This window comes from Cebus imitator, unplaced genomic scaffold (assembly GCF_001604975.1).
Source record: "Cebus imitator isolate Cc_AM_T3 unplaced genomic scaffold, Cebus_imitator-1.0 Scaffold291, whole genome shotgun sequence".
NCBI lineage: Eukaryota > Metazoa > Chordata > Mammalia > Primates > Cebidae > Cebus > Cebus imitator.
Genome location: NW_016107606.1, coordinates 3,555,503 through 3,582,592, shown reverse-complemented (window position 1 = coordinate 3,582,592; position 27,090 = coordinate 3,555,503). Strand labels below are relative to the sequence as shown.

Here is a 27,090-nt window from a genome sequence, read left to right as displayed (position 1 = left end):
GGATCTAAGTATTTGACATTCAGGAATTTATCCTACAGAAGTATTCTTGAAAGAGTGCAAAGATGAAAGTATAACAAATTATAGTAATGCTTTCCCTAAATAGGAAATGATTCAAATTTTTAACAATAGGGGATTGTGAAATAAACCATGTAGCATTTACATAATGAAAAACCATACTTTTATTAAAATGGTAAGCTGTCAACAATGGAATGATGTCCATAACAGAATTAAGTAGCAAAAAAGCAAATTTCAGGAGGGAATGCTTGGATTTCTATAAAAAAAAAAACAAACCTGTGTGTGTGTGTGTGTGTGTGTGTGTGTGTGTGTGTGTTTTGGTATATTTACAGTAAAAAAAAAAAATCTGGAAATCTGGGTGACTATACACCAAACTGTTCATAGCTGTTATCTCTGAAATGTGTTTATGTGAAAATTTCACTTTGTATTTAAAATTCTTTTTGCAATGAACATTTTGTTTGTTTGTTTGTTTTGAAAATGATCTCCCTCTGTCATCCAGGCTGGAGTGCAGTGACGTGATCATAGCTTGCTGCAGCCTCAAACCCCTGAGCTCACGTGATTCTCCTGCCTTAGCTTTCTGAGTAGCTGGGACTAAGGGTCACCAGGCCTGGCTAATTTAAAAACTTTTTCTGTAGAGATGGGATCCCCCCTACGTTGCCCAGGCTGGTCTCAAAACCTTGAGCTCAAGTGATCCACCTGCCTCAGCCTCCCAAAATGCTGGGATTACACGCATGAGCCATTATGCCTGGCCCCAAATATTTCTTTGGTAATGAGAGAGAGACAGAGAGAGCGAGAGAGAGAGAGAGACAGAGAGACAGAGAGAGAGAGAGACAGAGAGAGAGAGAGAAAAAAAAGGAAGACTGAGGAAGAGACAAAGGTTGAAAATGTAGAGATGGGAAAAGAGCCAGGAGAGGGCTAGTAGCTGGTGGACCTTCAGGCTGGGTCATGGCCTTTCTGAACTCTGGTTTCTCCATGTACAAAAAAAGGGGGTTGCATTAGCTACCAGGGCCCCTCCTGCTCTGACTCTAAGCCTTGTGTTCACCCTTTTGAAGTAAATGGAAATTAGGGAAGAGGTGCAGATATTTCTCCAGCCAGAGTTTCTTTGAGCCTAGGACAAACAGGCCACACAACACTGGATCCTTCCTTCCAAAGCAGCAGATGAACCTGCCGGCTGGCAGACAGGCCCAGGTGTCTTGGGTTGAAAGGCTTTATGGGAGAACAGGGACAATTTCCAGCCTTGGGGAATCAGAGTAAAACATCGAGATTGGGCCTCTTAGGCCATTAGGCTCTCTGCAGTCCCTTTCATCCCTCCTCTCAGCAGCTGTTCGCTGATTTCCCTGCCCTCTTCTTTCTGACTCATCCCTTTGTTCTGTCCTTTGACTGGTGGGCATAGAAACTTTTTCTGTATCCAGACTGACATGACAGGTTAAGGTTGTGTCTGGATCCCTGGATGGCTGTGTCACTTCTCACATGTCTGGCCCAATCTGCGATGCATTCCTCTCTGAAGAGGCCACATCTGGGGCTCATACCTTTCTTGACACCAGCAGCCCTCAGGGCTTCTCCAGTACAAAGTGAATGATGCTCGTACATTGTCTCTAGGGGGTCTTATCTTCTCACCAGACCCCTTTCTTGCCTTTCTGTATCTTGAAGGCCAAGCACATTGCCTGGCATCGTGAATATTGTATAATGAAATGATTAGTCTTTGCTGCTGAATGTGTGCCACTCTCCAGGTTCCAGCAAGATGAACCCTTATCTTGCTTCTCTGTCTAGGTCTACTGGGATGCCATAAATGACCCCGAAATTACAGCTCCCAAAGTCTCCTTATAGTGGGGAAACCTTCCAGGTGCAACTCGGAGATATCCTGTAGAGTCTCCTGATTCCTGTCATAGGGCAGGGACGCTATCTTCATTCTGGCCTCTCCTGACTTGTGGTCTCCACTTCCCTTAGTGGCCTCCTCATTTGTACCACACCAAGGCAATGATTCCACAAGAGAAAAATCACCCATACCGAGTGCAATGGACTGACTGTCCTCCTAAAATCCATTTATTGAAGCCGTATCCTGCAATGTGATCGTATCAGGAGGTGGGGTCTTTGAGAAGTAATTAGGCCACGAGGGTGGAGCCCTCATGAACGGGATTCATACCCTTATGAAAGAGACCCCTGACTGCCTGGAAAGTGCTGTTAAAGAAAAAAAAAAAAAAAGAGAGAGAGCCCAGAGGGCTTCCTCCCCCTCTTTCTTCTATGTGAGGCCGCAACAGGAAGGCATCTGTCTGCAACTAGGAAGACAGCCCTCACCAGAACCCGACCATACCAGCACCCTGCTCCTGGACTTCCAGCCTCCAAAACTGTGAGGAATAAATTTCTGTTGTTGATAAGCCACCTGGTCTATGGTACCTTGTTACAGCAGCCGGAGCTGACTCAGACACCATGCATGGGGGAGAACCATTGATTCGGGTCTCCCTGACCCCCTCTTTGTCCACTCGCATCCCTGCTCCTCTCCTTTTCCCTCTCAGTTTGCTTCAGGAGTTCCAAATTCATGTAAATGTCTTTTGTCACTTTTCTTATGTCTCTTTTCCAGCGAGCATTTTTGTCCTGCCTTCTGGCAGCTTTGGTGTCAGCCTTGTTGAGGGCAGCCAAGTAAAGAGAGTTGGGGATGGTAATGGTGGAAAATGGCTTTCATTTTCTTCTTTTTTTCACCAGCTCTTTTCATGTAGATAAATGCTCCATTTTCAATTTGGTTTAGGTTTTGGATTAATGTCCTCAGCAGGAGGCCCCCGAGCTTTGCTCTACTTCACAGCAAGTCTGTATTGAACATCTCTTAGATGCCTGCATCTGATTCAGGAAGCACAGAGATTTCACTAATTAATCAGTCCTCAAAAGCCTATGAGGTGGGTATAATTATTATGCCCATTTTATGGATGAAACAATGACAGCTCAGCATGATTAAGGAACTTGCTCAAGATTACACAGTGGTAGAGACAGGCTTCAATTTGAAGGCTGACCCAGAGCTACTTCCTGTCCACCACCCCAGTGCTGATTGCCGCAGACTGGAGACTTGTGATGCCCCTGGAACATTCGGTGTGGGAGTGTCTAGAAGAGGAGGTGCTGGTTACACATAGGGATGGAGAGATGTGTGGTGGGGATAGATGGGGAAGGAAGCATTATTTGACATTGCTGCTATCTTTTTCTTTTTTTTTTTTTTTTAATTTTCTGAGAGAGTCTCACTGTCTTGCCCGGGCTGGAGTGCAGTGGTGTGATTGGCTCATTGCAGCCTCCACCTCCCGGGTTCAAGTGATTCTCCTGCCTCAGTCTCCTGAGTAGCTGGGATTACAGGTGTGCACTATCACACCCAGCTAATTTTGTATTTTTAGTAGAGACAGGCTTTTGTTATGTTGTCTAGGCTGGTCTTGAATCCCCAACCTTGAGTGAGCCACCTGCCTTGGCCTCCCAAAGTGCTGGGATTACAGGTGTGAGCCACTGCACCCAGCTCCTGACATTGCCACTTTCAAAGAACGTTCCTATAAAAGTGGTTCCATATTCACATATTTTGAGGACACAGGAGCTGGAAGGGCAGGAAATAGCATCCCCTCTGTGTAACTGCAACAGGACAAGTGTGTTTCAGAAAGCCTGTAATGTAAGAAGGTTATTTAGCTCTTGAGAGGGGAGGTCTGGCTTCTTATGCAGTGTCCTGATCATAGAGAAGGCAGAGAATGTGTGCTGATTCTAACAATAATTAGAAATGGACTTGGTTTTTATGAGAAAATTCAAAGAAAAATACAGGAGATGGTGGGGAATCTGAGTTTTATAACAATAACAATGATGGCAAGAGTAGTTACCAACTACATAGAGCTTATAGGTGGCAAGCACTGTAATAACCTCTAACATGCACCCAAAACAATTCTGTGTGGGAGATGCAATTAACTGCCACCATTTTACAGATGTTGAAATCGACACTTAGAAGTAATTTGCTCAAAGTCACGGAGCTATGACAGTACAACCCACGAATTCCTGCTCTCCTATCTGCTGCTGCTTTAACTTGGTGAGGCAGCCACCAGGAAGCCAAGGACAGTAGTTCCCCCTTATCCACAGTTTTGCCATCCATGCTTTCAGTTGCCCGAGGTCAACTGCAGCCCAAAAATGTTACATACAATAAGATGTTTTGAGAGAGGGAGTGAGACCACGTTCAGATAGCTTTTATTACTGTATGCTGTTAGAATCGTTGTTTTATTATTATTACTGTTAATCTCATACTGTGCCTAATTTATAAATTAAGCTTTATCTTAGATATGGATGTATAGGAAAAAACTTAGTGTATATAGGGTTAGGTACTATCTATGGTTTTAGGCATTCACTGGGGCTCTTGAAACATATCCCCCAAGAATAACAAGGGCCTCCTATACCAAAAGGGAATTTAAGGAAGTGTAGCAGATTCCACAGGGCAGTGGAGAGTATAGGGAATAAGCATTTGAGTGTGAATACACTAGTATTCAGATGACTCATTTTGGCAGTGAAATCCGGGAGAAACTGTAATAATTTAGAATTGAAAAGTCATCCTTCTGCCATCTCCAGGCCTTGTGAAAGTAAGTTCTGGGCCTCAAAGAAGGTGGAGGGAGAAGGGATGCCTAACTCACACATTCTTCCGTGATCTGTGGACGGGCAGTGCCAAGAACAAACGTGAGAGGGTAGAGCAAAGAGTGAGTTTTCAAAGGATGAAAAAGATAAGTAGGGATGAAAAGGTAGAACCAAGCCAGACAATAAAAGGGCACAACAGCCCTGTTCCCCTCACCGCTCTGTTCCATATTTCAGACTAAGGTAGTTTTATGCACAGTGAGACCCAAAAGGTGGCCATGGGTGGGCAGCCAGGCCAGGGCAGCTCAGGCTCCAGCCCGAGGAGCAGACTGCATTCTTTGTCCCTGTCTCACAGTGGTCTGGTCTATCCATCCAGTCTGAGCTGAATTCTCCACTAGGGGCTCTCCGCTCCTCCAGTTCGACAGACATCCGCATCTTCTCAGGCATCGCCAGCTGCATCCCTGAGACACCATGATGAAGGTGAAGGCTGGAGTCAACGGATTTGGGTGTCCTGGGTGCCTGGTCACCAACGCTGCTTTTAACTCTGGTAAAGTGGATACTGTCGCCATTAATGACCGCTTCATTGACCTCAACTACATAGTCTGCGTGTTCCAGTATGATTCCACCCGTGGCAAATTCCATCGCACTGTCAATGCTGAGAATGGAAAACTTGTTACCAATGGAAATTTCATCACCATCTTCCAGGTGCAAGATCCCTCCCAAATCAAATGGGGTGATACTGGCGCTGAGTATGTTGTGAAGTTCACCAGCATCTTCCACCGTGGAGAAAGCTGGGGCCGACTTGCAGGGAGGAGCTAAAAGGGTCATCATCTCTGCCTTCTCTGCCGATGCCCTGATGTTCGTGATGGGGGTGAACCACAGGAAGTATGACAAGAGCCTCAAGATTATTAGCAATGCCTCCTGCACCACCAACTCCTTAGTGCCCCTGACCAAGGTCATCCATGACAACTTTGGTATTGTGGAAAGATTCATGACCGCAGTCCACGCCATCACTGCCACCCAGAAGACTGTGGATGGCCCTCTGGGAAACTGTGGCGTGATGGCCGTGGGGGGACCCAGAACATCATCCCTGCCTCTACTGGCGCTGCCAAGGCTTTGGCCAAAGTCATCCCTAAGCTGAACAAGAAGCTCCCTGGCATGGCCTTCTGTGTCGCCACCAACATGTCAGTCATGGACCTGACCTGCTGTCTGGAAAAACCTGCTAAATATGATGACATCAAGAAGGTGTGAGCAGGTGTCGGAGGGCCCACTCAAGGGCATCCTGGGCTACACTGAGCACCAGGTTGTCTCCTCCGACTTCACCAGTGACACCCACTCCTCCACCTTCGATACTGGGGCTGGCATTGCCCTCAATGACCACTTTGTCAAGCTCATTTCCTGGTATGACAATAAATTTGGCTATAGCAACAAGGTGGTGGACCTCATGGCCCACATGGCCTCCAAGGAGTAAGATACCTGGACCACCAGCCCCAGCAAGGGCATGAGAGGAAGAGAGGCCCTGACTGCTGGGGAGTCCTTGCCCCCCTCAGTTCCCACCACACTGAGAATCTCCCTTCCTCACAGTTTCCATGCAGACATCCTGAAGAGGGAGGGGCCTAGGGAGCCCCATCTTGTCATGTGCCATCAATAAAGTCCCCTGTGCTTAGCCAAAAAAAAAGAAAAAAATTCTCTACTAGGGTCACTCAAAAGGGCAGATCACTTAAGCTTGCTATTTCCTCTGTCCACCTCCTTCTTTGCAAGCTGGAACCCGATGTTCCACCCCTAATCCTGATGTGTCCCTGAGCCTCCGTGGATTATTACAAAAAACTGCCCTGATGGACCATTAGGAAAAACTGACCCATTCCTCCCAGAGAGCATGTGTTGTGGTTAAGGAAGACTCACAGAAAGATCTGCCTGGCACAACAACATTCGGAGCAGATGGACGGGCGAGGCCCTGGACCTCACTCTCTCTTCCCTGCTTGCCCTGATCCACTGCTTGTGACAGGAGGGGAACGGGTAGGGTTGGTGGAGGTTTGACTGATCTGGGACTAGGCTTTGCAAGCCATAAAGGAGCAGGATGCAAGGGGAGATAATGAAAAACACCAGCGTGTGAAGAAGTGCATTTGGCAAGAGAATCTAACACTTATTCTTGGGAGGTTGCTGAAGTGCGCAAATGGAGGCAGGCTGGTCCCGGCCAGTCCATCTGCTCTGAGATCTTGCTGATCTTAGTGGAGGACAGCATGACCTCAGGAGAGAGTCTTGACCTAGGTATCTTCCACCACGTGGCAAGTGCACTGTTATAGTGCCTGGGCGTTTCATTTCAGTCTCTCCTGATCTGGCTCCTTATGCTTCAGGATTGTTAAAAAGAACAATATGGCAAAACCAGCATTTGAAGAATGGGTGTATTAGTCCTGCTTTTAGCTTTAGTTTTCATGTTGTTGATGCATCAATCCTCTGGCAAGCCCAGAAGTTCTTAATGGTGTTTGTGAGCCACTGAAAAATAAAAGGTTATTTGATGTGCATATGTGCATTTTCTGCATAGCTGTTTCATAGCGTAAGCGCCCATGTACCAAAAAAAAAGATAAGAGCCATTTACTTGGAGAAAATCACTATTTTGATCAGGAACCGTGTTGCATGCATGCTCTAAAAGCGTGAATGGGCTCTCAGAAGATTGGGCTTCATTTTTCCCTAATGAATGATACAGGTTGAATAGTACCCCATGTTGGTGATGATGTGAGTGGATGGGCATTCATACATTGATGGTGGGAGTATAAATCAGAATATGCTTTCTGTAGGGTAACTGAGTAAGCCGATTCAAAAGCCTTGCAGTTTTATGTACTTAGTTTCCCTGAAATTGCAATTCTAAGAATTTGTCTTAGCTGTTAAGTGTGCTAGCTCTGCAGTTAGACTGACTTGAATTAAATTTTAACATTGCTACTTATTTTCTGTGTCACTGTGAGAAAGTTATTTAACCTCTCTAGGACGCAGTTTCCTCATCTATAAAATGGAGATAATATTATTTATCCACAGGATTTTTGGAAGGGTTAAATGAGATAATACAAGCAAAACACATAGTACGGTATTTGAAACAAATAAATATTCAGTATATGTTATTATTATTTAGACACAAGGATTTTATTGGGTTATTACTTATCATAACTAAAAATGGGAAACAATCCCAAAGATTCAACATAAGTGACTGGCTTAATGACACATACAATTCAACCAGTAAAAATTAGCTACGTGAATATGTTCATAATACATCAAAAGACAAAAAGCAGGTTACAAAATAGTACGTTTGATATCATGCCATAGAAAAATGGCTGAATAAATATGTCTTCAACATTTCAGTGGTTATGTTTAAGGGGTGGCTTTGCATTATCTTCTTTTTGTTTTTCTGCATCTTTTAAATTTTCTACAATGAAAACCTGTGTATAACTTCTTGTAATAAAACATAACTAACCCAATAAAAGTTACTTTTTGAAAAAATGATGACTGATCTCTGTTGAAAAATGCTTTGTAGTTTTGAGTCATCATTTCTGTGAAGGTTCCTTTCTTCCTGTTGAAATGAGGGTTGTACTTTCTTCCCTTGTTAAGATACCAGGAAACTCAAACGAGAGGGTGAGCATAAAGTGCTTTGTGAAGAGTGGTACATGGCATGTGTGAAAAGGCCCAGATTCTTAACCTGTGGAGCTTTCACAAAATGATCTGCTGTAATGCAGGAGGACTCAAGAAGCCCTGTTACCCAGACTTGGAGAATATGCCTCCAGCCCTGGGCCAAAGGCCTGTTATAATTAACTCCAGGGAACTGGTATGGATTCAGGATGAAGGTACAGAGACTTTCAGCTATGAAAATTGGTCTGCAGTCAGGATCCCAAGTTTAATCTCTGTGAAACCGATGGGCCAGTGTGGCCATGCTTACTAATTAGGCAGCAGCAATGTAATTGATCAAATCAATTCCCTTCATGACGCAGAGCCAAAGAACCCAGGGACAGCTTGAGCTTGGAAGAGCTTCCAGAAAGCCAGAGAATGCGAATGAATCCCTCTCCCAGAGATGTTAACATGGTTAATCTAAATTGCTGTGCTAATTGCTGCCTCCTTTCGCAATAATGGATAATATGGTGATGCAAAGTAGATCTCCCGTCCCTCACGTGGCCAGAGTCTAGGCTGAAGAGATTTAAATTGTGCTCATTCATTTCTTTCCTGGATATACAGTAAACGTTAAACTTCATCAAGCTTGAAGAGCCTTTGATTTCTTGAAAGAAGCAAAGTCATAGCCAGGTTCTCCATTTTATTTATGAATAGCTTTAGCGTTAATTTGAAAGCCAGTGTATTGAAAAAAAGAATGTAAAAGGGAAACCATTAGAAGAAATGAGGCTTATTGCAGCAACCAAGTATTGAGACCAACACTTCAATCTATTTTATGCAGATCAAATGAAGAAAAGTACTAAAGAGGCTGCAATGGTTGAGTGAAATAAGCATGGGATTTGGTGGCAGACAGAGCTACTTGCAAGCTCAGCTCTGCCACTTATCACTCTGAGAACTTGGGTTAATTATTTTACCTTTCTGAGCCTCGGTTTTCTTTTCTTTTCTTTTCTTTTTTATGAGATGGAATCTCGCTCTGTTTCCAGGGCTGGAATTCAGTGGTGTGATCTCAGCTCACTGCAACCTCTGCCTTCTGTGTTCAAGCAATTCTCCCTGCCTCAGCCTCCCGAGTAGCTTGGATTACAGGTGTACACCACCACACCTAGCTAATTTTTTATTATTTTAGTAGAGACGGGGTTTCGCCGCATTGGCCAGGCTGGTTTTGAACTCCTGACCTCAGGTGATCCACCCACCTTGGCCTCCCAAAGTGCTGGGATTATAGGCATGAGCCACCATGCCCAGCTAGCCATGGTTTTCTTATTTGCACAATGGAGAGAATTATGCTATCCTCAAAGGGTTGTGAAGATTAAATAAGAAAACATACTGAAACACCTAGCTCAGTGCTAGGGACATCATAAGTGCTCAGTAAATATTAGTTCTCCACCAGTGTCTTGTCTTCTGAACAAAGCCCTGAAATCATGTCTTTGTTCTATGCTACAAACTCATGTGTCTTAGACTTACATTCTGTGCCATTGGATTTCCAGATGATTCTAGACAAGGTAACCTGCAGGCTTTCCAGAATTTATGCCATGTTTATGTGTGAGCTCTGATTCTTAAGAGAGGGCACAATAGAATCTGAGCATATTTAATATTATACTATAATTTAAACTGTTTTCATAATACACATCACAGAATATAAAATTCAAATCATCTTGGCTGGTGGTATCAGAAAATCTCTGATTGCAGAGGGCATGCAACTTTCAGTTTAGAAAAAGAGGTCACGAGATAAGCAAGACTGAGAATATGGATTTACAGGATGTCATTCTGGCAAAACAAGTGACAGACACACTTGGAATGCCGGAGGTGGACTGGAAGGAGACATGGGGAGGCTTTGCAGGTACTGATGCTCTTTTCTTTCTTATTTGGGGTGCTGCTTTACTGGGATGTGTTCATTTTGTGAACACTGACACGGCCATCCCTTCTGACTGGTGCTCTTTACTGTATGCATGTCATACTTCAACAAAAAGTTTATTTAAAGAGAAATAAGCGTCACACAGTGTGTATGCATTCAGTACGATGTGGGAAAAATCCTGGAGAGGACTCATGTCAATTTACCAGGGAATTCTCTGTAAATCCTGGATCAGGCTTTCTCCTGGGTGGTCTAGTTTTTATAGGTAAGAAGAGAATGCAATCCAAGGTTACCATCATTTCTTCTGGACCACGGCTGCAGCCTCACAACTGCCCTCCCCCTCTCTACCCTTAAGCCTTTACAGTCCATCCTCCACTTACCCGAGGAGGTCTTTAAAAACAGAAATCGGATTATATTGTTCCCTTTCCAAAACCCTCCTGTAATTTTCACTTGCATTTAGAGAAAATGCTAACCTTTCTATCTTGACCTATAAGGCCTCACAGGATATCCATGCTTCCTTCCTGTCTGGCATCATCTGCCACCTCTCTTCTCCTCCCTCTGTGCAGTCCAGCACCCTGGCTGCCATTTTCCATGTCACCCACCTCAAAAGCATCCCTATCTCAGTCTTTGCATTTACTGTCCTTACAGCCTGGGATGCTTTCCTGCGATTCCTGCAGGGCTGGCTCCTTCTAGTCACTCAAGTTTCAGCCTGTGACCTCAAAGACTCCTTCCCTCTCAGCCTTCTCATGCTTTCTTTTTTTGGTAAAAAAAATTATTTTCCTTTTCAATCAGCTTCTTCAGGTTGAGCGCACACTTTTTCTTGATCATCACCACCCTGCTCCTCTCTAGCACAACACTACATTTTATTTCCTCTACATACCCTCAATTACCTGATATCACATGTTTATTTATAGTACTATCTGTCCATGTCCACCCCTCAGGACTGTAAGCTTCATGGAGGCAGAGACTGCCTGTCTTTTTCACTCTTGTATCTGCAGTGCCTTGAAGAGTACCTGAGACATAGAAGGCACTTAACAGATATCTGGCTATGTGATCTTTACAAGCCTCTCACTCTCTGAATTTCAATGTAAATTTAGGCTAATGACAAGCCCCACCCCCTGACCTTTCCCCAGGGTTGTTGTAAAGATCAAAGAAGATAACATAGGTGAGGCACTTTAGCACAGTGCCTGGCACACGGTACAAACGGTGGCCGTGTTCCCCGGTGCTAGTTGTAAGGCGTTGTTAGTTTTACGCCCACCAGAAGCCTCTCTCGTTCATTCATCATGAGGAAGCAATCATCTTTTATTAGGGGCCCTTTGACAAAATGGTAACACAGCCTGTTGAGAGACCAGGTTTCACAGCATTGTTCTGATGTTTCTTTGGCTAAGTGTTAGCCTTTCTCTGTGTGATGTACAACAATTAACTGATTAACAGAGACCTTGTGCTACTTTGGAGCATTCTTTAAAAGACACTGCAGATGGAATTTGTATCTAGAATAATGAGTAGCCTGCAGGACACTGCACCACGGTCAGACAGGTAGTAAATGAAAGCATAGGAGCACGACACTCTGGCCAGGAGCCAGTGGCCAGTGAGAAAGCTGATAGCATGGCTCTCTGCTGCGGCAAATGGGGCCCTTTGTTCCTGGGGCATCCTGAGTAAATGGGTATCTTTAGAAGGGTTTTGCTAAAAAACAGAAAAACTGCCTGAAAGTTTCAGAAGAAAATGGGCCCCGCCACTTTAAGAATCTGCGATGGTAAAGGTGAAAGTGGTCTCTGTAAGATGTGATGTAAATAAATGAGCAAATCTTGGGTAAGGAAGCACATTGAATGGTAAAGAGGTATGGGTTTTAAAGGAAGAGAGAACCAAGAAGAATAAAACTGGGGAGTGAGAGTCAGAGAGAGAGAGAGAGAGAGAGTGAAAGAGAAAGAGAGAGAATGAGAGCCAATTGTGGTAGTCAGTCAGTCACCCAGGTAACAATATACTGATTGGAAGAAAATATCACAAAATTTTAGTTACAAAATGAGAAAATCATTTGTTCTTTAAAATTTTTATCTTTTTTCTTCTTATGACCTGAGGAAGAAAACATTGGGAAAAAAATCAAATGAAAAGCAAATCTTTTCCTCTTCCCAACGCCTGAAAAAAATTCCCTAAGTAGGTCACACACGGTATCCTCAATCATCTCAGCAGAGGCTCGGCTACAGCAAGCATAAAAGAATTTCGAGGTGTTACCTAGATAGATCTGGTTAGGGAGAGATGCTGACAGGTGACAACAGGGTGGAAGTCATTAGACTAACGATCTTTAATCAGGTTGGAGCTGAGGAGTTAGGAACATTCATGTCTGGGGTTCTTTCATCAGGGTCTTAAACTAGAGGAACTGGCCCTGTGGGTATTATTTTTTTTTCAGCCCTAGAGCATTTAGAGCTAAGCAATGTTTAAGAGGTAACTTTGTTTCTCTGGGAAAACATGGGAGCTCAATTTACAAACAGAAAAAGTAACTCATTTTAGTTAGTTTGTATCATTGAAACTTGTTCTGTATTATAATTCTCTTTATCCTCCACTGAGATGATCTAATTTATTATTTATTTATTTTTTGAGACGGAGTCTTACTCTGTCGCCTAGGCTGGAGTGCAATGGCACAATCTTGCCTCACTGCAACCTCTGCCTCTTGGGTTCAAGTGATTCTCCTGCATCAGCCTCCTGAGTAGCTGGGATTACAAGCGCTCGCCACCATGCCTGGCTAATTTTTGTATTTTTAGTAGAGATGGGGTTTTACCATGTTGACCAGGCTGGTCTCGAACTCCTGACCTCAAGTGATCCTCCTGCCTCAGCCTCCCAAAGACTATATAATTTATGTTTTTATTTTAATAAAGAAAGCATTATAAATTATTAATTACATATGTAATAAATGAATACTTTTTCTTTTAAAAATTAAGAACAAATTTTTTGGCTACCATGTCTAATTCCATGTCCTTCCTTTATAGGGAACTATTTTCATCTTTTGGTGCATTACCTTCCAGTTTTTTTCTATGTATTTCCATACATATAGAAAATAGAATATTTGGGATTTAAAACATGTCACATTTCGTACTATATGCAATGCTTTGAAACTTGTTTCTCCCCGCAACAATTTGTCTTTTTGTGTGTGTTTGTAGAGACAGGGGTCTCACTGTGTTGCCCAGGCTGGTCTGGAACTCCTGGGCTCAAGTGATCCTCCCGCCTTAGCCTCCCAGAGTGGTGGGATTACAGGTGTGAGACTCTACACCTGGCCAGCCAACAATTTATCTTAAAGATCTTTCTTAATTAATATCCAGATCTAATTTATTATGGCCCACTGCATGAAAGTGTGAGAGTTTATTTCCTTACCTGCTTATGGATAGACATTTAGGTTGTTTCCCAATTAGAACAGTATTTTTTTTAAGCCATATTGAGCTACATAATTCCCATACCATAAATTCACCCTTTTAAAGTGTACAAATTAGTGGTTTTTAGTACATTCACAAAGTTGTACACCAACCCCACTATCTAATTACAGAACATTTTCATCACCCCCCTAAAGAAACCCAGTACCCATTAGCAGTTATCTCATTTCCCCTTCTCGGTCTCTGCGAACACACATCTACTTTTCTCTGTGCATTTGCCTATTCTGGACATTTTGTTTTAACAGGATTATATGACAAAATGTGACCTCGTGTTTGGCTTCTTCCCCTTAGCATATCGGTTTCAAGGTTCATCTGTGTTGTAGTATGTATCTGTACTTTGTTCTTTTTTCTTTGGCCAAATAATATTCCACTGTATGGATATACCACATTTTGCGTATCTATTCTTCTGCAGATGGACATATGAGTTATTTCTTCCTTTTGGCCATTATGAATAATGCAGTTACGAACATTTGTGTGCAAGTTTTTGTGTCAGGACATGTTTCCAGTTCTCTTCTGTGTATACTAGGAGTGGGACAGGTGGGTCATTAGGCAATTCTTTGCTTAACTTTTGAGGAACTACCGAAGTGTTTTCCAAAGAGGATATGCCCTTCTACATTGCTATAAATATGAGCTTTTACAACAAGAACAAGGAAGAACATGTTCATGGGCCAAAAGGGTGTGTTTATTCCTGAGACATTTCAACCATATTTGAAGCAAGCTGAAAAACAAACAACTCAGCAATGTCCAGCAGAACTTTCTGTGATGATGAAAATGTTCTAAATATGTGCTATCCAATATGGCAGCCACTAGCCCTGTGTAGCTGTTTAGCACTTGCAAGGTGACTCTTGTGGCTGAGGAAGTATATTTTTAATTTTAATTAATTTAAATATGATTACACTCACGTGGCCAGTGGCTACTGTATTGGATAGCACAGTACTTATTCTCTCCTGTATGTAAAAAATGACAGTACCCAAAAGGTCGCCATAAAGATATTGGAGAAGTGGTTCACCTTCCATCATGTACCTTGCAACTCCAAGTTAGCTCTTGTCACAGATATCACAAAGAATAAATTCAGAGACTGTAATGCATTAAATAAGAATTGTACCACACTGAAATTCAGGTAACTCCCAGCTTTTACAGAGTTATGCCTGGAAAGCTGGTATTTCATGTGTCTCCTTTCAGCTCACCAGTTTAAAGAACTGTCTTTATATTGTTTTGTTTCTTTGTACAATAGGAACTCATGCTCACTACAGAGGAGCATGAAAAGAAAAGAAAAACTACCAGCAATAATTGCTGCTAAAATCTTGGGTGTGTGTGTGTATGTGAAAGCGTGTGTATATGCATGTGTGTGTGTATGTATGTGTATGTGTGTACTGTTAAAGAAAACATTATTTAATAATCCTTCTTAAAGCACGGTAAAAAAGGCTTTATTTAAAACCATTGAGATGGGAACAGGAATTACTGCAATGGGCCTTGAAGTAGGGGAGAGAGACTGGGCTTAACTGTGAATACAGAATAAGCATGTGAGAATTTATAGCCAAGGAGCAGGGTTGGGGGCAACAGATGGAAAATTACTAAGAGAAAACATCAGGAGTAAGGATGATTCTGGCTAAACTGAACTAACGGAGTTCTTGCTGAAGGCAGGCTGGGATAATCGCATGTCGTTTGTGGGATACTGGAGGATAAGAGGCCTGATCAGTCAGCTATTGAGAGTAATTAGATATTGAGGTTGATCAGGTATTGATGTGGGTAGTTCTTTCTGAACTGATTCACCATGGTTCTTCCTGAAACTGGGTTTTACAAAGAAGTGCACAGATAAGTCTAGGAGAAGATTCAGGAGCTGGACTCAAGTTTGGTCAAGCAAAATCTTTGTCGGTAAACACAGATTTCAACTATATTTGAGCTTTGGTAGAAGAGCAGAAGTGACATTGGAATCAGTCTTGTTCCTTCCTCACAGTTCTCTTCACAATTCTTCTGATCAGATTTCATTTCGGAGACCCCGTCTCCCGGGAGAGATGGACATCCAAAAGCCCAGTGTGAAGAGGCTCAGATGGGCATGGAGGGAGGACAGAGAGAGCCCAGGAGAGACAGTAGCCACTGCCTGGGGAATCGTGGAAGACAGCACAGGAGAAGCAACATTTGAGCTGGACATTTGAATTAGAGGAATTCACAGTGCACAGGAGAGAAGGAAAGGTGTTACAGGCAGAGGGAATTGCACTGGCAAAGGCTTGGGGCATGACAGAGCCAGGTGTATTCTAGGAAGGGAGTCTGCTCCTGTGTGGCTAGAGGAGCAACAGCATGGGCCACATGTGATTGTCTGCCTTCCTATCTTTTATTTACCCCAATGAGGTAAGTAAAATGTCATCCCTGTCTTAAAGGCAGAAAAATGGGAGCTGAGAGAAGTTAAGTAACTTACTTAAGGTTGCATAGCTAGTGAGGGACAGTGCTGAGATTCTGATCTGTTTGAGCACAAAGCCCTATCTTGGGAGGTAGGGTACATTAGACTCCTATTATGAGGAGTCTTTTCTGTCACACTCAGAAGTTCAGAAGTCACCCTGGGGTAATTCAGCAGGGTACCAGCTTGACTGGATCTGTGCTCTGGGAAGATCTTTGTGGCAGCAAAGCAAAGACAGTTAGTTTGTAAGCAGGTTAGCAATTTACCTTGGGCTGAACTATCTTCAGGGCATCACATACACCACACACACACACACACACACACACACACACACCCCTTCAAAGAAAGGAGCCTTTGAGAACCCAGCCTTCTTTGTTTCCCTCTTCCCTCTCAAATGAAAACTCTGAGTTCTATGTTTATTCCAGATCACAATGGAAGAAGATTAGAGGGGCTGGGGACTCTGCCCCTTGCTGAGGGACTTTGAACTTAATCGATTCTCACATGGCTTCAGTTTCCTTATCTGTAAAATGAAATCCTTGGCGTTTCTACCTTTGCGCACCCTTTCCATCTTTAAAATTGTCTGGTTTCTAAGAGTGGTGGGACCTATTAAGGGATTTCACTCTGGTCGCATACTACAAATATAGTTTCGGACTGGCTGCCCACAAATTTGGATAATCTCTTAGCATTTAGAGACTGAATTTTCTAGGCATCACTGAGGACTTAAGAGTCTTCTTTGGTTTTCGGGCTAGGCCAATGGCTGCAAATAACCTAATTAGGACCTTGAAAGCAGCTTGCCCAGTGAAAGCTAATTTAATTAGGGTGTTATTAGTTGTTATAACTACTTTTTAATGAAGCTTTATTACATTCAACTACCCAAATCCTAAGCAATTGTATTAAATGTTGGCAAATGGCCCATTAGTCTTTGATTTCACGTCTTTTTTTGCATTGTTCACATCTATTCTGAGATTCAGATGCCTGTAGTTCATGTTTCCTCTTTGAACCAGGTGCAGCCTTGAAGGCATATCTTCTGTTTTAGTCGCATTATCCATTCTCTGGGATTCCCCATCCACTTATCCTAATGATAGGATATTGGAGTGATATGAGGGGTGGAGAAAGGCTGGGAGATCTCTCCCCAGTGGTCTTCCATATTCCCTAACGTTTCCATCATTAACCACTCCATGGCTGCAGGACTTTGAGAACAAGGGCCCCTGGTTGAAATGTAGATGCCATTTGCCAGACAAATGCAGAAAACCATTATTATGAATTAACACCTGAGGATTAGCTCATCATATTAGCTAATTGGTCAGTACAAGAGATTTCAACAGAATGGATTCTGGATGGAGTAGTTTTGATAGTGGCTGGTGTGTAGAGGAGGATGAAAGAGGAGGTAATTAGTTTCTACTGTGCAACAGGCACTGGGCTAGATATGTTTGCATATATTACCTCATTTAATTCTTTTAACAACCTTGATATGAATGTATTATTATCACTGACTTGCAGTTGAGAAACAGGAGCACAGAGAGGTTGAGTCAGCTTCAAAGTCACACAGCGAGTAAGAGGAAAAGCCTAGGTGAGCACTGAAGTGTGGGAAGCTTTGGCCTCCAGTGAGGCAGTGTAATGAACCTGGGGGTTAACAACTTCAGAGGATTGCCTGAAGCTAGGTGAACCCCAGGATCGGTGACTGAGGGTCACTAAAGACAAGCTTGATAGGGCTCACAATTTGGCCTGAGTCCTGCTGATCTTTGTGATCTGTTTCTTTTCATTCTCAGTGGGCGGTGTGATGTCACATATGATGTCATCATTAAGAGGCTAGGATCTGGCCTGAGGCAGACTGAGAGTCACATCCTGGTTCCAGCCTTTTTGTGCAGGTATGACCCTGGACAAATTGTTTACTCTCCCTAAGCTGTGTTTTTTTTCATCTGGAAAGGAAATAATAGCAGCTTCCTCATAATCTTCTGGAAGTTGTAGAGTATGTGGCAAGCATCCGACACCAGGCAAGTGCCAGTGAGCAGGGCTTCCTCCGCATCTGAGCTGGTGTTGGAGTGCTTTGTGGCAATGGTGGGGAAACCGGAAACATGAACACAGGAAATGTAGGGTCCGTTCTTTTCTTTTTTTTTTTTTTGAGACAGAGTTTCACTCCTGCTACCCAGGCTGGAATGCAATGGCACGAACTCAGCTCACCGCAACCTTCACCTCCTGGGTTCAAGCAATTCTCCTGCCTCAGCCTCCCGAGTAGCTCGGACCACGGGCTGCGCCACCATGCCCAGCTAATTCTTGTATTTTTAGTAGAGACGGGGTTTCACCATGTTGACCAGGATGGTCTCAATCTCTTGACCTCTTGATCCACTGGCCTCGGCCTCCCAAAGTGCTGGGATGACAGATGTGAGCCACTGTGCCTAGCCGGGTATGTTCTTATTAGGCTGGTATTTCTTAAACTTAAGTGTGCAATCCTCTGAAGTTGTTAACCCCCAGATTCATGACACTGCTCCACTGGAGGCCAAAACTTCTCACATGTCAGTGCTCTCCTAGGCTTTTCCTCTTACTCGCTGTGTGACTTTGAAGCTGACTCAACCTCTTTGTGCTCCTGTTTCTCAACTGCAAGTCAGTGATAATACATTCATATCAAGGCTGTGAAAAGAATTAAATGAGATAATATATGTGAACATACCTAGCCCAGTGCCTGCCTCTAGTACCCAGAGGGCTTGGGAAAACCCAGACTGCTTAAGCTGTACCTCCAGTTTCTGATTCAGTTGTTCTGGGTTGGGGTCTAGGAACTGTCATCTATAACAGGTTTCCGGGTGATGTCGATGCTGCTGGGCTGAGGACCCCACTTGAAGACCCGCTGGATAAGGCCACTCGCAGTGGATGTTCTCTGACAACACAGGCAAGCAGCTGCAGGACGGAGTGCTCCAAGTCCACCTGAGCCTGGGGTGAGTCAGAGAAGCAGAGCTCTGGCTGTTTTCCTATTCCTCAATTTCTACCCTGTCTCTGTGGTGTCTTGAGTCCTTGAGAGCCAGTCTTTGTGCACAGGGGCCAAAAATGTTGTCTTAATTTCAACACCTTATTTATTTATTCATAGCCATGCCAGTCCCTGGGCCTGCTTAGGTTGAAGGGATTTTTAATTTTGTTTTGTGGCTTGAATGAACTAATTTTGTGGCTGAAAGCACTGATACAATTTGGTTTTCACCGAGAGCAAAGAGAAGTTAGGCTCCAAGTAGCAATTTCCGATTAATCTATCAGTCTGAAAGTTTACATTTTTAATAGGCTTATCATTTTGATGTAACAAATGGTATAGACATTCTCAGACACACAGAAAAAACAGTGCTTGCTGTCCATCATTCTTTTTATCAAGAAGGGGCAACTCACTGGATACCAGTGAGATAATTTATGTAAAAATTGTTTAACACAACGGCTTTCAAAGAACAAATTATAATAATTTATGTTATTGTGTTTACTGAACAAGTGTTTATTGAGCCCTTATAAAGTGACAGCATGCTTGATGTCAGGTTTTCTCCACTTCAGCAATGATTGACATCTTGGGCTGGGTAATTCTTTGTTGTGGGAGCTGTCTTTTGCACTGTAGGGTATTTAGCAGCATACCTGGCCTTTCTCAGTTCATGCCAGTAGCACCCTCAGTGTGACAAGCAAAAATGTCTCCTAACATTGCTGAATGTCCCCTGGGGAAAAATTGCTCTTGGTTGAGAACTACTGATTTACATGAATAATCTTATTTCATCTTTGCAACACCCAATGAAATTAGCTGTTATTTATTTTATTTTAGAGACGGGAGAAAAGAGGATCGGAGAGTTGAGAAATTTACCACAGGCCATAGAAGTAGTAAAGAAGCAGGAGTGGAGTTTGAACCCAGGACTGACAGTCCGGAGCCTCAGTTTTGACTACCATTCTTGCTTCTTAGAGTACACATTTAAGAATGAATAGAAGAGGCTAGGCGCGTGCTTCATGCCTATAATCTCAGCACTTTGGGAGGTGACAGGCTGAGGTGAGTGGGTCACTTGAGATCAGGATTTCGAGACCAGCCTGGCCAACATGGCAAAACCCCGTCTCTACTAAAAATACAAAAATTATCCAGCGTCCCTGTAATCCTAGCTGCTAGGGAGGCTGAGGCCTGAGAATCGCTTATACGCGGGAGGTGGAGGTTGCAGTGAGCTGAGATCATGCCACGGTTCTCCAGTCTGGGTGACAGAGCAAGACCCTATCTCAAAAAAAAAAAAAAATATATATACACACACACACACACACACACACACACACACACACACACACAGAGCAAAGTCCACTTGGTCACAGACAATGTGGTAATTGCTTTCGGGAAGGAGAGAGGTGAATGAGATGAGGGGTGTGAGCCCTTTTAGATGTATTTGTAATATTTTTATTTCTTAAAAGAAGTATAGCAAATTCAGCAACATGTTTAATTTGGTGGAGGACTCATGGGTGTCCCAAATTACTTTTTGTACTTTTTGGAATGACTAAAATATGACAAATCTAAATATTGAAACAGTTTTAAAAAGAAAGAAACATGACCATAAATGTTAGGTAAAGCCATCTGATGTTTTTGGACTGTGTGACCATCATACCTGGCCCTCTAAAAAAACTTTAGTTTTTTTCCTCTTTTGCCTTTTTTTAATAGAGGATTTCCCCAACTATTCAGTGAGAAGAAACCTGTCTGATTTTTGTTTCCTCAAAACACATAGCCCATTCATAGAATTTGTCATGAGGTAACAGGTACTTAAATATCTCCTCTGGCTTCATGTACATTAATAGCTGATGTTCATGAAATATTTACCAGTGTTTGGCACCCAGCTGAGTTATTTTCATCCATTTCTCATTTATTCCTCACTGCAATTCTTTGAGGTTGGTGATTTCAGTCTCGTTTTACAGATGAGTTAACTGAGGCTTAGCAAGCTGAGCAGCAGAGCCAGACAGATATGTCAGATTTCAATGTCCCTGTTCTTTTTTTTTTTTTAGATGGAGTCTTGCTCTGTTTCTTAGACTAGAGTGCAATGGTGTGATCTTGGCTTACTACAACCTCCACCTCCTGGGTTCAGGCAATTCTTTTGCCTCAGCCCCCTGAGTGGCTGGGATTACATGTGCCCGCCACCACACCGGGCTAATTTTTGTGTTTTTAGTAGAGATAGGGTTTCACCATGTTGGCCAGGCTGGTCTCAAACTCCTGACCTCAAGTGATCCGCCCACCTGGGACTCCCAAAGTGCTGGAAGTACAGGAGTGAGCCACCAGACCTGACCTTCAAGTTTCTGTTCTTTCTAGTACAGCAAGCTGCCGCTCAAGCAGGAGTCAGGAAGAGTTACCAAGGTGTCCCAGAGAAGGGAAGGTGCCAGCCCTCTTCCTCAAGATGAGGGGGTAGGATGGCGGTGATAGAGGCAGGTAGCAGGAAGGGCTTTCCTGGTCAGATTCTGGAAATCACTAGGCCTCTGGCTTAGTGGCATTCCCTTGATTTCCCAACCCTGTGGCAAGTGGGTCAAAGTTCACCCCATCCCTGCCTTGTCCTAGTTGCTGGTTCCAACACGTCTAGATTTAGTACAGTCTGAAGATAACCCAGCTTCTCCCTCTAGATCAGCAGTTCAAGGGTAGGATTAAATTACGCCCCTGACTGGGGCCCATTGGCTCCCTCTCAAAAGGCCTCCTTCCCTGGCAGAATCTGCCCATGTGGCCAGCTTCTTGCTTCTTGAGCGGTGCTCAGTTGAGTTTTCAGTTCGTGAGTCTGGCATCTTCCAGGGCCAATCCGAATTTTGCAATGAAAATGTGGTGCATTTGCTGTGCCCTGATCTAAATATAGGCTGTCCGCTGCATTCCCTTATCCACACAGGCCCCACAGTGGGGTGGGGGTGAGCTTGGTTGCCTAGAGGAATTCTTCCTTATTAACTCATCCTGTGAGTGCCTCCAACTGGATTGTTTTCCTGGGGATGGCAACAGTGTTTTATTTTGTTATGGTTTTAAATTGGAACATCAGTCCTGGAGCCTCAAACTACTGATGTGGACGTGGTGGGCCTGGCAGCCCACCACGTGTGAAAGATCAAATTGGTTTACACATCATGGCTGACTGCTTTTTGTTCTCAGCTCCTGGATAAAATACGCACGTTCTGAGGCTGTCTCCTCTGGCTTCTCTGATGGATGGGTGTTACATTCCAAGAGGGCATCTAGCTAGCCCTGAAGTCAGGGAAGCTGACACCAAATTAGCTGGAAGGATTTGAAGCTTTCAGGACATCTTATCACCTTTAGAGGAAGTCATGTAGATGCCTGAAACTTCTTGTGCCTTAGGCAGTGAGAAGCTATCGGCAGAAAAACTGGCTTCTTCATCAATGTTGAAACACACGTTGTGGATGTGCAAATTGCTACACTATTCCCAGAGGGTAATTTGACAATATACATCTGAGGCCTTGCCAGGAGTCTGCCTTTTGATCTAACCATTCAAAGTGGACTTTATCAGAACGAAATCCTAAAGGGCAACTGCCCTAAAGATATTAAGGAAAAAAATGTGTGTATCAGAATATTTATCACAGCTAAAAACTGAAAACAAATTGCACATCAAGAGGGAATGGATTATTTTAAACATATAAAAAGATGCTTAACCTCATTCACAAAAATTCCACCTGTCAAGTTGGCAAAAATCCAAAAGTTTGATAACAGCTCTTAGTGAATGTGTGGGCACACTCAAATTGAAATGTAAATTGATATAATCTCTATGGAAGACAATCTGGCAATATTTATAAACATGAAAACATTTACTCAGAATAGTCCACTTACAAGATTTTACAGATATATTTACTCATGGAAATTGGTGATGTATAGGAATATTATTTTGTAGCAACAAAAATTTAAAATAACCTACAGTGTTTTTCCATGGAGATCTATTTGAAAAAAAAGAAGTACTATGCAGCTATTAAGAACGAAGCTACTCTGTTTACATTGAAATGGGAAGACCTTCAAGATACATTGTTCAGAAAAAAGCAAAATGTAGACTAGTGTTTATGTTATTTCCATTAAAAAGATCATATAAACATATTTATATATGCATAGAATATATCTGGAAAGATATATAAGAAACTGGTAACAGTAGTTGCCTCCTGTTCAATGGAGGGGAATTGGATGACTGGGGCCAAGCCAGTGAGAGACAGACTTTTCACTCCACATTTGTGCCTTGTAAGTGTGATACCTTGTGTGTGTCGTATCTATTGGTATAAATGGCTTGTTTACATAACTGGATTGTTTAAGTACATTACGATACCTTCCATTATGGAATTCAGTGCGCATTAAAAAGATAGGAAAGGCTGAGCATGATGGCTCATGCCTGTAATCCCATCACTCTGGGAGGCTGAGGTGGGATGATGGCTTGAAGCCAGGAGTTTGAGACCAGCCTGGGCAACTTGAGGAGACGCCATCTGGACAGAAAAATTTATAAATTAGTTGGGTGTGGTGGTGCGCACCTGTGGTCCCTGCTACTTGGGAGGATGAAGTAGGGGATTGGTTGGGTCCAAGAGTTCAAGACTGCAATGAGCTATGATTGTGTCACTGCACTCTAGGCTGGAGGACAGAGTGATACCCTTTCTTTCTTTCTTTTTTTTTTTTAAAAAAAAAGGAAAGGAAAAACAAAAAAATGAAAAGACTTGTATTTGTTGATATGATAAGAAATCAGCCAGCATGACTCACTGATTAGTGAAAAAAGCACTGGGTCCTCCAATTTGTGTTAATACACATAACAGCACACACAGAAAATTCTGGAAAGTTACATAGGCAAATATTAAACATGGTTATATCGATGGTGCTATGGTCTGAATGTTTGTGTCTCCCAAAATTAATATGTTGAAACTTAACCCCCAGTGCAGTGGTATTGGTAAGTGGGGCATGTGGAAGGTGAGTAGGTCACGAGGGCAGAACCCTCATAAATGGGATCGGTGCACTTATAAAAGAGGCATTCGAGAGCCTCTTTGCCCCTTCTGCCATGTGAGGATGTGAGGACACTGAATGTGCCAGATACTGAATGTGCCTGCCCCTCGATCTTAGACTTCCCAGCCTCCAGAATTGTGAGCAATAAATTCTGTCGTATTTTATAAATTACCCAGCTGAAGGTATAGCAGCCTGAATGGACTAAGGCAGGTGATATGATTATGGATGACTTTTCCTTTCTTTTGTATAAATTAGTTTTTGCTACCAAGAAAGAGAAAATTCTTCTCATTTTGAAAAAATTAAAAAATCACGAACTTGACGGCATGATTTTGAACTAGGGGAATGAGCAGGGCTGTAACCAGTAGAGGAAGGGGCTGAAGTCATTTCTTTCTGTCTTTTTTTTTTCTTTTTCTTTTTTTTTTTTTTTTTTTGAGCTGGGGTCTTAGTCTGCTGTACAGGCTGGAGTGCAGTGGTGTGTGGTTATGGCTCATGGCACCGTTGACTTCCTGAGCTCAAGGGATCCTCCCCACTCAGCCTCCCAAGTAGCTGGGATTACAAGCACGTGCTACCACACAAGGCTAATTTTTATTTTTTATTTGTAGACATGGGGGTCTCCCTATGTTGCCCAGACTGGTCTTGAACTCCTGGGCTCAAGTGATCCTCCTGCGTCAGCCTCCCAAAGTGCTGGCATTACAGGCGTGAGTCACGCTCCCAGCATGGGCCAAAGCAATTTCTAAGAGTTCCAGGGCTCGTAATCACAGAGCAGGATATATATACATTTATATATATAGTATGTTAAATTATATATATTTATAATAATATATTAAATATATACGATATATTTAAACTAGATAAATTAGATTGAAATTAACATATATATGTTAAATTAGATTGAAAATGACTAAGAACAACAATCTTTTCTTTTTTTACCATTGATAGTTTTTCTTCTGAAATCATAAAAATATTTAATGGTCCCCACTATAATTCTATTGAAACCCAATTTGTATTCTATCACATTTTCTTAATTTGCTGTTCTTAATCATAGAGTATTTGCTCATTGCAACATGTGAAATAATTCAGAGGTTGTGAAAAAGCTAATAATCTACTCCTCCTCACTCCAATCTACCCCTTGAGGTAACTAAACTAATAGCTTTCAAAAATGGGGTTAGACAAAACTCTATGACTTACCTTTTTTACTTAGATACCTTGAACAACTCTCCTAATAGATTAGTTGGTATAGATCTAACCTATTTTTTTTTTTTTGAGACAGATTCTTACCTGTTGTCCAGGCTGGAGTGCAGTGGCATAATCTCAGCTCACTGCAACCTCCACCTTTCGGGTCCAAATGATTCTCCAGCTAATTTTTATATTTTTAGTAGAGATGGGTTTCGTCATGTTGACCAGGCTGATCTCAAACTCCTGACCTCAGGTGATCTGCCTGCCTCAGCCTCCCAAAGTGCTGGGATTACAGGTGCTAACCACTGTGTCTGGCCTAGCCTATTTGTTTTAACACCACTTTACATTTTACTATATTTTAAATTTCTTATTACACATAATCAGGTTAAACCCAAAATACCAAATCTTCCTTGCCCCAGCAACTTCATTTCTAGGAATTAATACTGAATATGTGCACACAGATGTATATACAAGAGTATTCATTACAACATTGTAGTAAAAGACCGAAATGAACCTAAATGTCAATCAACTGGGAAATTGATAAGTAAAATAGGACACTCCATAAAATGGATTATTATGTGGCCATGAAAAGCAGCAGTAACTATGCATTCTGACATAGAACAATGTCTAAGATATGCCGTGCTGTTGAGTGAAAAACGAAACCTTCAGTGAAGTGTTTCTAAAATGACACCATGACTCAAAATAAACACAGTGAAAACACACACATTCTACATGCATACACACTCAGACATATACACATACACATATGGATATGCATGCTTACAAATAAATATAATGTTTTGGAGAGCATACGCAATCTGGTAACAATGTTTACTTCCAGGGAAAGAAAACAGCATGTTGGATTTGAACATGGGGTAGGTAAGAGCAGAAGAATTTTTTCATTTTTTTTTTCTGATTTGAATAAGAATCTATGCATCATTTAAAAATAAACTAGTTGATTTTTTAAAATTGCTACAAGTAATCATGCAAAATAGTTACAAGGCATTATGGCCTGGTCCAAGTTCCCTTGGTCCTACGTCTAAAAACAGGCATTCTTTAGAAAACATTGTAAAGAAAAAAAGTATAGAAAATCTTATATCCTGAAGTATACCTTTGTAATGTTCCAAGGCAGGGTTCTTATTCTGGAGTTAGGGGGTCCATGAATTCGGATGAGAAAAAAACTGTATTTAAAAAAAAAAAAACAAATAACAAATAACAAAAACAACCCCAAACTAACCTTTGGCTGAAACTTTGCATTTTCTTTGATAGGAATGTAGGCAAGCAGCCACACTAGAGTCAGCAGGATTTGTCACCAATAGAAATTAGATTTGTGATATCACATTACATTTGTTGCAGATATCTTGAAATAGTTCTACTTGTCAGTACTTCAAAATTATAGTAGTTATCTATTTGACTTGCTGCTAGAGCTTGTTTAATATTTTAAAGGACACTTTTTACTCTATAATAAATTTGTTTTTTCAACCTTATAAATGTATTTCAATATAATTGCTTTTCTTTGAAATTGTGTGTCTCTTATTTGATGTGTCGACTTTGAGAACGGGCTGCATCAGATTGCCAAAGGGGTCCACGAAACAGTGAAGCCCAGGAACCTTTATGTTAAGGTAAATGCTAAAGCGCTGGGGACAAGGAATCCCAAATGCGTGCTGTCGGGAGTGTCCCTAGAAGCTGGGAGGAGAGACCCTATCGCTTCCTCTTGATGCCAGGGGCTGATTAATGGCCTGAATATATGAATCGGAGATGTAATTTTTTGTTGCTGTTCCAGTTGGTGGATCCTTCTCCTCCCCAACCAGCTGCCTGCCTGGATCTCCGCCCGGCCCTGTGGTATGAGCCCTGGGGCTGACTCCTATGAATGACAGTGAGCCCGGCTTGCCCTTGGTCCCATTTTAACCTCCTTTTGGGGCACAGCCAGGGTGCTAACCTCGGCCTCTAAGCAATGCACATTAGCCTGGCAGGAAATTCTGTCTTGAAGAATTTCAAAAAGTGTGCAAAACCGAGCCCCAATTTCATCCCAGCGGGAGAGAGAAAGCTTAGAGGGGAGCAAGACGTTGTGGGCAGACACCCCTGGAAAAAGTTAAAT

General features: G+C 42.5%; 1 protein-coding gene and 1 long non-coding RNA gene across 2 annotated transcripts in view; one reads left to right on the top strand and one right to left on the bottom strand.

Annotated features, from left to right (window-relative positions):
• The window catches only part of ADRA1B (adrenoceptor alpha 1B), a 56,061-nt gene that overhangs the window by 16,958 nt on the left and 12,013 nt on the right, over window positions 1-27,090 (bottom strand). The gene's annotated exons all lie outside the window — the stretch shown is intronic.
• On the top strand, window positions 17,699-19,062 carry LOC119467448. The gene is made up of 2 exons (XR_005195987.1): window positions 17,699-17,760; window positions 18,664-19,062. It is a non-coding gene; the product is annotated as an uncharacterized LOC119467448 (long non-coding RNA).